Here is a 14,184-nt window from a genome sequence, read left to right as displayed (position 1 = left end):
TGTAGGGGTTGAGAGCATGGACTCTGCAGCCAGACTACCTCAATTTGATCTTGGCTCTGCTACTTACCAGCTGTGTGAGAAATTGAGAAAATTTAGTTAGCTTTTCTGTTCCTGAGTTTCTCATCTGTAACATGGGGGTAATGATAGCTTGCACTCACAGGGGTGTTGTAGGATTACAAGGGTTAATAGATATAAAATGCTTAAAAACAGTGCCTGGCACAAAGTAAGTACTCTATAAGTGTGGAAGTAGCGCTGGGGGCCAGTGGGGTTGGGTATGGGTACAAAGTGGGAACAAGTTAGTAGAACTGAGCCATCAGGTGAGGATCAGGTGCAGCAAGGATGGGAACACAGAACCACAGAGTGAATACCTGTACCTGGCTGAATCCCTCATGATTCAGATCAAAAATGATCCCGCCATCTGGGGCAGAACTGCAAATGCACGTCAAGGGGCCATGAATATTCTGAGCAACGATTTGGGGCTCAAGGATGGGGAGAAGGGTCTTTCAGATACAGTTTTGCTTTGTTTTGTTTCTTTTGGTTAAAGAGAAAAGAATGGTAGTTTGCCCTTTAAAGTCATGAAATATGTTGGTATGTCATGGAATCAAAATATCAGTATCCAAATGTCCAAATGCTAAGAAAGCAGACTTAACTATCTTCTGTATTCAGGAAGTCTCTTTCTTTCCCGAGGGTAGGCTTATAGCATTTTAGAGTGCAAGGGACCTCAGACGTTCTATTCCTCTCAATTTATAGTATCATTGCCCAGACTATGTATTTTTACTAACACACAGCGCTTCACTTTGGATGAGGGTTTTTTTTTTTTCATGTTAAGAAAGGGCAAATAATGATACTTAAAATATTATGGGGGTTATCATAAATGATTTAAATTGTTTAATCTTCACAAGAACCTCATAAGATAGATATCATCATCCCATTTAGATAAGAATAAACTTAGGATCATAGAGCTCATGCATAATTAATGGATAATTGAACCAGGTTCCAACCCAAGCAGCTCAGCACCAGAGCCCATATTCTCAACCACTGAGCCCTATCCTCTCGGCACCTCTGTGCTCTAGAGTCTGGTTAAGAGGTCAGGCTCTGGGGTGCTGGGCGGCTGTTAAATGTTGCAGCTCCAGCTTTCCTTGACAACTGGCATTAAATGTTTGATAGTTTTTCATCATATGTAGAAATTACTTAAGATTTATACTAAGTAGTCCCAGGTCTGTACAAGAAGAGTCTGATTTTTCTCATGCGTGATTCTGTATGTGATCATCAAAGGTCCCAAATAGTGATGCACTCTATTTCCTAGACAGTATCTTATTCTGTAAACTAGCAGCTACTTTGCACTGTACCTATTGCTTCCGGCCATGGGGATATTCTCTTGAGTATGTGTTAGTTTTCATCTTTGTTTTTGCTAATGTTTCAAAAGTTTAGGCTCAATATTTGGACTGGCTGTTTTATTTCTGTTTCCTAATTGAACTACTTCTTCATTAAAATGTTCCCTCGCCTTATTATTTTTTTACTTTAAGCATTATCCACTAAAAATAATTTAATCAGCTTTTACTTCATTTTCTTCTTCACTGAATAAAAATATTAAAATCAGACTTATCTTCACTGAACCGCTTAATAACCTTATTCATTTCCAAGTAGGCATAGTACCATTTGTAACTCTTGTTAAAGTTTAATTTAGCAGTTTCCAGTCCTTGTAACAGTTGACTTATCCAGGCTAATTCAATTTAATCTTTCTAACTGAATACCAGGAAACACTCTGTTCCTACATTAGGAACATGTCCAGTTCATTTAAGGGTTTGTGGCTTATGTAAATAGATTTCAGTGGCATTTTCATTTTGATGTTGTGCAATCAGAAAATATTTCCAGGAGAGCATCAAGACTTGAAGGGAAATTAAGAAAATGAATAGAAAAGCAACTCTAAAATAGGTTTAATTTTAAAGCAAGTAAAATCCTTAAGACCAAACAATATAATTTTTTAAATCACATAACATTGATAGTGTATGCTAAGAATGGGAGTGGTAAATTTTACCAGAAAATATAGTTGAGATGGGGTGGAAGGTGGGTGTGTGTGTGTGTAGACAAATATACTTGAAACAGAGCCGTCAAATAGTGGTGTTCCAGAGTTCAAAAATAGACTTTAAATCTAAACATATTTTTATCTGGATTGTAAAAATGAAAGGTCAACAGCAGCTCACTTGGTAAACACAGACCAAGAGAGATCATATCAAACATATTTATTTAATTCAATATCAGAGTGTAGACCATTCCGTTGATATATCCTTCCAAGAGCTATGTACAGACTGCAATCATTTTTAGTCTTCTTGACATGAAATTACATTAAAATTAGTATATGATTAAAATTTTTAAAATTGGGGCTGGCCGGGTGGTGCAGCAGTGAAGTGCACACATTCCACTTCGGCGGCCTGGGGTTCGCCGGTTCGGATCCTGGGTGCGGACATGGCACCACTTGTCAAGCCATTCTGTGGTAGGCGTCCCACATATAAAGTAGAGGAAGATGGGCACGGATGTTAGCTCAGGGCCAGTCTTCCTCAGCAAAAAGAGGAAGATTGGTGGCAGATGTTAGCTCAGGGCTAATCTTCCTCAAAAAAAAAAAGAAAAAACTTTTGAAATTAATTTCATTTAAATCAAGTAATATGATATCAAGGATGAGTTTTCAAACAAAGCAGTAGGGACCTAATGCAAAATAGGCATTTTTTCCAATTTTCAACAAATAATGTTATATTCAAAGATGTCTGAGTCTACAGACAGATGTACAATTGAGTTGCATATTTTGACTAAAATAGATATATGTTAAAACACATTTTGTGACAAAGAATCACTGCCCTCTAGTTGAGAGGCTAGCACAGGGAAATTAACTACAAGGAAGTTCAGTCAGTAATATCGGGGGGAAAAAGACTGGGATGTTCTGTTTGCATCAGCTGTGTCAAGAAGGAAGACTTTAACCTGCTTCAAGCCATTCACAGCTGTTGTCTAGTTTTGTTGACTATTACTGAATTTGAGCTCCAAATACAGGAAGGTTATTTCTAAGTCAGTTCTACGCAACAAACCAAACAGCTATTGATTTTCTTTCAAATTCCCATTTGTCTCTCTCATTGTCCTTGTGAGTGGTAGTGATGTGTTTGGCTTTATGCTTAAGCACAACAGGATATATCTAAATATGAGGACCACTCAGATTTACAGAGTAGGTTCCTGAACAATGAAGATAAAATTCAGTGGTCATATTTGATTGATTATATTTGGAGAAGTCTTGACCTGGGCCAGCAAACTTGAAATATAGGTCCAATACTGCCACTAATAATAATAGTAACTGCCCATCCTTGGACTGTTCAAGTGCTTTCCATGTAACCAAGGCGTACAGAGGTTCAGTCGTGTCTCCAAGATCCCGCAGCTAACAGATTTCAGAGCCTAGATGTGAACTAGAGTGCCTGCTTTGTGCCGGGGTTACCTTGGTCAAGTTAAGTAACTTCTAAAGGTATCTCCCTGGGAAATTTGTTCCTGCTGCCACAATTTCTACCTTTCTACCTTTCTACCTTTCTCCCTGGTTCACAGGCTCACCCAATCAGTGCTGGTGTCTACAAAGCTTTTACTGATCTGTCTCTCATACTTAGTTGGGATTGCTATCAATCTGATTGCTAATGCCACGTCTGCCAAATGCAGCAAGGAGCTGTGGAGAGTAGGATGGACAACACTTACGTTCCTCCAAGGTGGTCTTATACCATGGTCTACACTGGGGGTTGACAAACTTCCTATTAAGGGTAAGTCAGTAAATATTTTAAGCCTTTTTGTCCAAGAGGCAAAATCATGACTATTTTGTATATACTTAGATAAGAAGACAGAAAACAAATGTCCGCAAATATTTCATTGACAAAATTCAAAATATAACAATAAGGATTGAGTACAGTTTTTTCTTTTTTGTGTTTTTTTGTAACACAGATCTACTGGGAAGAATGGGATTTTAGGCAGATAACTTTTCACTTAATTGGGGTCTAATGTTAGAATTCTTTTTTTTTTTTAGAGATTTTATTTTTTCCTTTTTCTCCCCAAAGCCCCCCAGTACATAGCTGTACATTCTCTGTCATGGGTCCCCCCAGTTGTGGCATGTGGGACGCTGCCCCAGCATGGTTCGATCAGCAGTGCCATGTCCTCGCCCAGGACCCGAACCAATGAAACACTGGGCTGCCTGCAGCGGAGTGAGCGAACCCAACCACTCGGCCACGGGGCCAGCCCCAATGGTGGTATTCTTAAAATCAAAATTGATGATAGTAGATCCAACCGCATCTCAGACCTGCTAAATTTGAACCTGAATTTTTTTACTTTTATTTTTTTGTGTGAGGAAGATTCACCCTGAGCTAACATCTGTGCCAATCTTCCTCTACTTTTTGTATGTGGGATGCCTCCATAGCATGGCAGAGTGGTCCGTGTCTAGGATCCAAACCTGTGAAACCAGGCTGCCAAAGTGGAGCATGTGGAACTTTAACCACTGAGCCACAGGGCCAGTCTCTGAATCTGAATTTTAACAAGAGCCCCCCGTGATTTGTGTGCACCCTAAAGTTTATGAACACACTGGTCTAGAGTTTCTTAATACTATCTGAGCTGCATCTTGATTCCTTCAGAGGAGATAATAAAAGCTCTGAATCCTAGAAAAGGTTCGCAAACCATTTGAAGTCCATTTGAGAACTCCTACAGGGTCTGTGGTCCTGAAGTTAAGACCCTAGGGACTTTGTGGCCAGGCCTACCCAGGACAAAAATGTTTTAAAAGTAGATTGTGGTGATGGTGTTCAAATTGTGAATATACTAAAAAATCATTGAATTGTACACTACAAATAGGTGGACTGTATGGTATGTGTCTTATATCTCAATAAATCTGTTTAAAAAAAAAAAACCTCAAAGAATTGTACTTTTAAAATGTCCCATGGGTTTCCAGTGGACAGCTCGTGTAGAGAATTACAAGGACTCCAGGTTTTGGAGTCAGGAAGCTCTGAGTTGAAATCCCAGCTTTGCCACTTACTGTGTTATGGAAGTTAAGCTACTTAACCTCAGTTTCCTTTTGTGGAAAGTGCAGCTAATAATGATAATACCCACCTCAGAGAGTTTCTTTGAGGATCAAAAGGAACTGCTAAGGCTCCTGAAAGCATGGACTGAGGACCTCAGCTGCGGGAGGGGGAGTTGGCCTGAATAGCATGGATGGGTTTCCACAAAGGACCTAGTGTCTTCTCAGCTAGGTCACATCAGTCAAACTTTGGAAGCAAGATTCCCTAGGAGTAGTTTACGCATACAGAGAGCATGGTTAATTGGGGGTGGATGGCAGTTAGCTGAACTTAGGAGTAGAATGTTATATCTTCTTGGACCAGCCTTCAAGCCAGTTAGCACTTCAGGTGTTTAGGGCTCTGAACTTGCAAGAGCTCTCTGACCATGCATTTTGTATGTATGAAGACATTTCTGCTTATTTTCCAACACTAGCTTACTTTAGCTCCTGTGAAAAGGATCTGCACTACCCTCCTGCTAGAACATGTGTAACTCGTCGAAATTCTCCAGGCCTCCAGTGGTCTCCTGCACCATAACCTCTGTTGTAGAGCTTCCTCTCAGATGTCTATCTTGAACTATTCTTTCTTATGGTTTTGGTCAATGACAACTTTGGATCTCTAACTTTTTAGGCTATCTGTCTATATATATATATATATTTTAAGATTGGCAACAGACGTTAGCTCAAGTGCCAATCTGTTTTTTTCTTCTTCTTCTTCTCCCCAAAGCCCCCGAGTGCATAGTTGTATATTCTAGTTGTGGGTCCTTCCAACTCTGCTACGTGGGATGCTGCTTCAGCATGGCCTGATGAGTGATGCCATGTCCATGTCCAGGATCTGAACTGGGGAAACCCTGGACTGCCAAAGCAGAGCACATGAACTTAACCACTCAACCATGGGGCCAGCCCCTATATATTTTTTTTGATGCAAGTGATTGTCTGTTCTTCTTTTTTTTTTTTTTTTTTTTGAGGAAGTTTAGCCCTGAGCTAACATCTGCTGCCAAACCTCCTCTTTTTGCTGAGGAAGACTGGCCCTGAGCTAACATCCATGCCCATCTTCCTCTACTTCATATGCAGGATGCCTTCCACAGCATGGCTTGCCAAGTGGTGCCATGTCCGCACCTGGGATCCAAACTGGTGAACCCCGGGCCACTGAACGTGCCAACTTAACTGCTGCACCACCTGGCTGGCCCCAGATTGTCCATTCTTAACACCCACACCAAATAATCCTTGTTACTACAAGGCCCATAACTGTGGTCAGATTTTAGCATGCTCCAGGGGGACAAGTACAAAATATGACCTTGAAGGAATTAGATTATACACCAAAATAATTGCAAGATTTATTAGTTTCTAGTATTAGAAACTGGGGCATTAGGCCAAGTAAGATATGCTATAACGCTGGAGTGGGCTGAATTTATTGACATGGTGTATTTTCCAGAGATCCTGGAGTTAGTGTGGTACTTCTCGCAGCTGGAGGTATTGGCAACAGATTACTTGATTGGTTAATTGAAATCTGAACTTAATGGTGGCTTACATCGACTGAGTGATATCCTTGACTCCTAATTCATTAGACTCAACTGTGTCTCCCACTCTGTTGATTCTCTCTCCTCAGTTTCTTTCATCAGCTCATTAGTTCTTTTGTCCCTTCTTTAAAAATTGTTGTTCCTCATGGTCCTATTCTTGGCCCTCTTCTCTTCCTCTGTGTTCTCACTTGCATAACTTTTGCCACCATGTAGGCACCAATGATTCCCAATTAAATGCCTCTCGTGTAGAATTCTCGTGTAGATAAACTTTACTTCCATGTTCCAAATGCCCTTCTGGACAGATAGATCTTTGTTGATGCTTGCCTCGTAAGTCCTAGACCTCAACATGTCCAAATTTCAATTAATTGGTTTTTTTTTTTTCTCCCAAACTTCTTTGTCTTGTCTTCTCTATCTCTGTTAATAGTATTGCCATCAACATTCCTAGGCTTCACCCCAGTCCTATTGAATCAGAATTCTGGAGATGGAGCCTCAGGAATCTATTTTTGAACGAACTCCATAGGTACTTCGTATGTACACTAAAATTTTAGAACCTTTGCAGTTCCCTGTGCTGGAAACCTCAGAGTCACTCTCTCGCCTTTTCCTTACCGCTCTCATCTAGTTGGTAACTGGATCTTATTGAGATCATTCCCAAATATCTAAAAAAAAAAACTCACCCTTAGTTCCTTTCCCACTACTACAGCTTCAGTTCCTACTCTCTCTGGTGCTCCTGGAAGAGCTTCCTCATTGTCTGCATAACCTCTACCCTCGCCTTCACACGATCACTAAGTGCTCATGTCTTTCAAAACACGAATCTAAAATAGAAAGCTGACTGTGCTATTCCTTGGCTTAAAAGCATTCAACAGCTTGATGGCGTGGGAGCAGTTTTCAGGCTTTTTAAGGTCATGAAACTGTTCAAATAAAATCTGTCCGGGAAATCCAACTTATAGAACAGATAAAAGCAGAACTGCTCCGTTTGAAGCAGGGGTCGGCGCCACAGGCTTGGCCTCTCATCCTGCCTTGCTGTGTTTCCTAAGAAACCATTCCCAAAGACACAGTTTGAAAAACACTGGATAAAGTCCACATGCTTTATTTGGATACCAAATTCCTTCCTGGCTGGCACCCTCCTCCTCTCACCTCTCCACCATTAACTCAGACCCCAGCCCTGGGATTATTCCCTAGTCCCTGGACTAATCATGTGTCCTTGTGACTTTTCACATTTACTGTCTTCACATCCTAGAACGACCTCTTTCCTCTTCCTATTTGTTTAGTGTTCTCACAGCCAAGTTGGCATTTATAAGACTGTGGCTTTTTATATTTATGTCTGTTTCCACTAGAAAGTAGACAAACTCCTTGAGAACAGAGCCCATGCTTTCTTCATCTATGAGGCCCCTAGAGGTAGCAGTTTCTGACACATGGTTTTATATATGGTTGTTGCATAAACATTTATGTGTTCTCTAACACATTCTGTTTATTCTTTGGTTTTATTTTTGCCAGAATGAACATGCCTTAGTGAATTAAACATTAATTTAAAAATACATGAATTAACCACAAGCCTCTATCACTCTACTACTGATGTTTTTTCCTGTTCAGTAGTCAAGCATGATAATCAGTGGATACATGCATTGTGTATCATGGCATATGAAGCTGAGCTAATGTGGCTAGAATATACTTTTGACAGCAAAGACATTTGCTGTATTTTTCTTTACTAATTTTGTGAGTAATGTGTATTCATTGCAGAAACATGGAAATAAAGACAATTATAAAGAAATTAAAATACAACCATAATATAACCACCCAGATATAGACTTAATATTTTGACTTATTTCCTCCCATTGTTTTTTCTGTAATATTTAGGTGTGTCTGTACTTCCTTCAACACAATTGGAACCATACTGTAGAAGTAGTTTTATATCCTGATTTTTTTCCATTTACCTTCTTATTATGAGTCTTCCAGCATGTCATCATATATAAAAGAATCTTAGCATTATTAAAAATCTTATTAATAAAAATTGTGGAGTTTAGAAGCAATTGCTAAGAAGTTTGTAAGTTCTTAATAGAAGGTCTAGGAAGCCAGAGAGAGACCTTTGGGTATTTTGTGAATCAAAGGGAATAGAGGTCTGTTTTTGACTGATCTCTTTTAATGACATATTCCTTCAGTGTAAGAACAAAAAGGATGGAGGGGGCTGGTCTAAAATGTTTTGAGCATCTATTATGTGCCAAATATTGCGCTAGGCACTTTGTATACATTAATTTATTTTCATATTCACAGCAAACCAAGAAGTGGATATTAATATTCCCATTTTATGGATGAATAAACTGAGGTGTAAAAACTTAGAGTAGCTTGTCCATGTTATTCCCTCAGGGAGTAGAATTCGTTCTATTAGTTTCCAAAGCCCCACATTTTTTCCAACACCAACTCTGAGAGGGTACACAGAGCCAGCCTTTGATTCCGAGGGCTTTGTATTAGCAGTGCTTACCATGTGGACTAGAAAATCTTTGGGTGGCCGCAGTTTATGAACCCCTGAAATTACCTCCCTTTGTCTGTTAGAACATATGTATATTTTTTCGGGGTCCTAATTGATTGTTTAAAGTATCAGCTATCCCTCAAAAAGGTTTTTGGATCTCTGTTGCGAATAATGAAGCATCCACAAGTCTTGCAGAAATCCTTTGAGGAGCCTTTAGTTTCACTTGCCAGGCCCTGCCTTGAGAACATTATCGTTTCTTGTTCTATTACCCTTTCGTGAGTCCCTGGAACCCATGGGACCAGTTTCTCCCAATACCCCCCAGTACCCTCGATACTGTTCATTTATAGAAGAGTCTCAAATAATTTGCACTTCTGCTAACTGTGCTACCATTCCTCTGATTTGTGCATCTGCGTGTGTACTCTTGTATTCTTTTAACAGCTGAGCATTTGAAACCCTGCTAACTTCTCTGTGTAGCTAAAAGTGCCTATGCTTGCACTGACCCAGTAATAAATAGGGAATCATGGAACACATGCAATTTTTTAATTCCCATCAAAGAGTGGAAGAATGCATGACCCTTGATCTACAGACTTCCTGGTAACCACAAACTTATACATCCTATGTATTAGGAAGTGAGATGTGGTAAATTAAAAGGGCCACAAATTCTTTACTGCTCCCCTTCCATTAGAATCTAATTCACCTCCTTAAATCTGGGATGACTTTAGTGATTCGCTTGACAAGTAAAACATGGCAGAAGTAATGTTCTGGGACTTCCAAAGGTAAGTCTTAAGATGTCTTGCGGCTTCTGCTTGGACATCCTGGAACACTTCTCTGGGGTAAGGAAGCTGACATGTAAAAAGTGTGACTACCCTGAGACCACCATGAGGGAGAAGCCACATATGGGTGTTATAGTCAACAGCTAACATCAACTGCCAGATATGTGAATGCGTCATCCTTAATATCCCTCCTAGTCCAGTCTTCAGATGACTTCCGCCCCAGCTGCCATCTGACTGCAGCCTCATAAAAGACTCCAAAATGAGTGCCTCCTAGTTAGGCCCAGTCAACCCACAAAACTGTAAGAGATAATGATAAATTTTTTTTTAAGCCACTAAATTTTGGGGTAGTTTGTTACTGAGCAGCAGATAACTGAAACACGAAGGAATGGGGTACACGTTATATTTGGAGCTAATAAGCTCCACTTATATTGAAGGTTTCCAAGGAAACTCTGTTCATTGCTCTTCTGCCTACATTTTGTATGATGGATCCTACTCTTGTCCTCATATTCTCCCTGGTAAATTTTTTTTTTTAAGATTTTATTTTTTTTCCTTTTTCTCCCCAAAGCCCCCCGGTACATAGTTGTATATTCTTCGTTGTGGGTCCTTTTAGTTGTGGCATGTGGGACCCTGCCCTCAGCATGGTTTGACGAGCAGTGCCCTGTCTGCGCCCAGGATTCGAACCAATGAAACACTGGGCTGCCTGCAGCGGAACGCACGAACTTAACCGCTCAGCCATGGGGCCAGCCCCTCCCTGGTAAATTTTTTTAAAAAAATTAAGTGACATATATTTTTCTCTTCATTCTGCATACATCCATTCTAAACGTGGCAGTGTTTTATGAAATTCTGTAACACAGAATTATTGGAAGAGGGTTAACTGATTAAATAGAACCTATCACAGGTTTAGAAGAAGGCATCCATGATAAAGAGGCCACCATAATGTCATGTACAGTGGTTTCAGCGGTACATTCCACTCTAAATCCACTAGCACTGCAGTGGCTCCCACTGAGCTGGAATATTGTCCAATTTCTTCATCTCGAGCATTTGCCCAGAGTTTAGTTTCTTTCTCCCATTCCATTTTGGCATAGAGCGTCACTTCACGCTGATCCAATGTTCTCTCCTGAGATGAGATGCTATGTATTCCAGTTTTTATTTTAGGCATTGCTTCTCAAATGTTTTATTTTTCATCTCATTCATTAGAAATCTGAAATCAGTCTTATGAGGGTAAAATCATGATGTTGGCAGGATTGCATTTCTTCTGGAGGATCTAGGGGAGAATCTATTCCCTGGCCTTTTGCAGCTTCTAGGGGCTGTCTGCATTCCTTAGCTTGTGTCCCGTTCCTCCATATTCAAAGACCATCACTCCAACCTCTACTGCTGTCATCACACCTCCTTTTATGAATTTAACTCTACCGCCTCCCTCTTGTAAGGACCCTTGTGATTACATTGGGCCCATCTGGATGATCCAGGATAATTGCCCCATCTGAAGATCTTTGACTTAATCATATTTGCAAAGGTTCTGTTGACTAGGACATGAGCATTTTTGGTGCCATTATTCAGCGTATTGCAGATACCTAAGCTAGACTAAGATTCAGGCATTTCAGCAGATACCTGTGGATACTTAGAAGATAAAGAGAGGAGGAGAGAGTGTTCCAGGCAGAGTCTTGCAAGTAGGAAGATTTGGAGGTGAAAAAGATCATGGCTTCTTTAGAGAAATGAAGTGTCAAGTGTGGTTAGAGAGTAGATACATGAGAGATGGGTAGACAAAAGCCAGATCATGAAGCGTTTTTAAAACAATATTAAACAATTTGAACTTTTAAGAGCAAAGAGAATCACTGAAGGGTTTTAAGCATGGGAGTGGCAATTATCAAATTTGTGTTTTTGGAGGAATCTGATGTAGGAAAGCAAGAATGGGGGCAGGAAACTGTGATGCTGAAGATCAGAGTGATATCACTTAATTCACAACATGTCTGAAACCAAAATCCATTAATGCCCACCAAAACCAGCACATCTCCCCAACTTCCCTATTGTCACCTGTATTCTTCTAAGACTGAAATCTTAAAATTATTTCTGGCTTCTCTCTTTTACTTCCAACTCTAGTCAGTCACCATACCTTATTGCTTCTTGAAATTTTTAAAAGACAGATAATGTATGATTATATGAACATGTCTAAAATAATAACCAATATGGAAATAAACTCCTTTTCATCTCTTCTCTAACTCTTGACAGTCCAGCTCTCATCCCTATAGGCAACATGATTAAGGGATCACTATGTATCATTCTGTGCCTTTTCCTATGTGTTTACATATATTATATATTGATTGCATTGCATTAGACTCATATGCACTTGAAAGCATGAATATCTTTGTATTTTCCACTAACAATGTAGCTTAAATATTTTCATATCAATACATATTTTTAAATACCTCATTTCAATGTGGAGCCATGGTATTGCTGTAACTTTAGGCTATTTCAAAATTTTCACTTTTTATTTTTGAGGAAGATTAGCCCTGAGCTAACATCTGCTGCCAATCCTCCTCTTTTTGCTGAGGAAGACTGGCCCTGATCTAACATCCATGCCCATCTTCCTCTACTTTATTTGTGGGACACCTACCACAGCATGGCTTGCCAAGTGGTGCCATGTCTGCACCTGGAATTCAAATCGGCAAACCCTGGGCTGCCAAAGTGGAACATTTGAACTTAACCACTGCGCCACTGGGCCGGCCCCATAAATTTGCACTCTTGATAGTTATGTTACAATGAATATCTGTACATTATCCTCACACATACACACAGATATTAATTTTTCTATAAGATAGTCTTAAAAATGGTCAAAAACTTGAATATCTTAATTTAACAAACTTGAGGTATGATTGAAATATAAAAAACTGTACACATTTAATGTATACAACTTAATGAGTTTGGAGGAAAGTATATACCCATGAAACCATCACCACAATCAATGCCATAAACATATCCATCGCCTTCAAAAGTTTCCTCCCATCCTATTTATGTATATAAGTATGTGTTTATGATGAGGACACTTAGCAAATTTTAAAGTATACAACACAATACTGTTGACTATGGGCACTATGCTATACAGTAGCTCTCTGGGACTTATTCACATAGCATAACTCAAACTTTTACTTTTTGATCAATTTTGAAAGATTTAACTCATAATCTTAAAAGGGTGAGAAGAAATGTAAAGGCTCTGAGATTTTACCCTGCTTTCAAGCTAACGAGTAGGCCTGTCACAGTTTTCCCTGTGGTGGTTGAAGACATGCTGCTCCTGGGGCAGATACAGTGGACTTTATTACTCACAGGACAACAAGTCTCATGAGCTTCATGTTTGCATTGGTTCCTCTTGCCTACAAGTGCCCAGGTGGAAACTGTGCATGCAGTGGATTTGCATAACAGCTGAGGAACCCTGAACTTATGGAGCCCAAAGATTTTACAATGGGATGCAAGCAAATCCGCCTTCTGCCCTTGAGAGAGTCTTTTGCTTTATTAAACAAGTCGTAAGCAAATCTACCCTTTGCTTCTGAGACAGATACTCTCTCTTTCAAGGATGATCACTAAATAAACATTCTTGGAATGATTGTCCAGAACAAAAGACCAGTGAATGCCTCTGCTCGCAAGACATGTAGTTATGGAAGAGATTCATGGAGAGCTCTCTCACAACTAAGGGGTGAACTTATTTCCACTTTCACCAGTGGGGTATGAGTATGCCCATTTCCACACACCCTCACCAAACACTGGATGATGTGGGTTTTGGTTTTTATATTTTCATAATCTAGTAGGAAAGCTAAAAAGTTTTCTCCTTGTGGTAATTTGCATTTGTGTAACCAGTAAGCTAAGTGAGCATCTTTTCATGTTTATATGAATTGCTTGTGAGTTGCCAAGACTGTGAATTGCCTTGTCTTATTTTTTGCCCCTTATGTTATTGGTTTATTTTCTCATAATTTGTAGAAGCTCTTTATATTTTCTAGATATTAATCCTTTTCCTGCTTTATATAGAAAAATCTTAGTCTCCCAGCCTATCTGTTTCTTTTAATTTTACTTTCAGTGGCTTCCTTTGTACAGATATTTTAAATTTATATAAGGTCTATTCTTTGAAACTTTTTTGGAGACAATATAGAATTTTGTAGGTCTTGGTAGTTAAAAAGGATTTAGGGGAACTACCAGATACGATATAAGTCTATCTCCTAATTTTTCTTTCAAATCTGTCTCTCTTGAATTTATTTAGGTTTTCTCCTAACCAGTTATTTTAAGATAGAAATAGTCTTCTCTTTAAAAATATCAAAATACATGATGCCAAGATAAGAACTTATGATGTTAAATATCTTTTTCCAAACTGAGGGTTCTGTGAAAATTCAC

The 14,184-nt window shown here is 39.4% G+C and overlaps 1 protein-coding gene across 7 annotated transcripts in view; it reads left to right on the top strand.

Annotated features, from left to right (window-relative positions):
• The window catches only part of SYTL5 (synaptotagmin like 5), a 261,691-nt gene that overhangs the window by 90,616 nt on the left and 156,891 nt on the right, over window positions 1-14,184 (top strand). For 4 of the 7 annotated variants that reach the window (XM_046673686.1, XM_046673684.1, XM_046673690.1 and 1 more), the window contains exon 2: window positions 3,580-3,785. The exons of the other annotated variants lie outside the window; for them this stretch is intronic. The gene's annotated coding sequence lies outside the window, so the exon portion shown is untranslated. The remainder of the gene's footprint in view (window positions 1-3,579; window positions 3,786-14,184) is intronic. 7 annotated transcript variants of the gene reach the window in all.

The sequence above is a fragment of the Equus quagga genome, chromosome 10, assembly GCF_021613505.1.
Source record: "Equus quagga isolate Etosha38 chromosome 10, UCLA_HA_Equagga_1.0, whole genome shotgun sequence".
NCBI lineage: Eukaryota > Metazoa > Chordata > Mammalia > Perissodactyla > Equidae > Equus > Equus quagga.
This window is presented reverse-complemented; position numbering and strand designations above follow the sequence as displayed.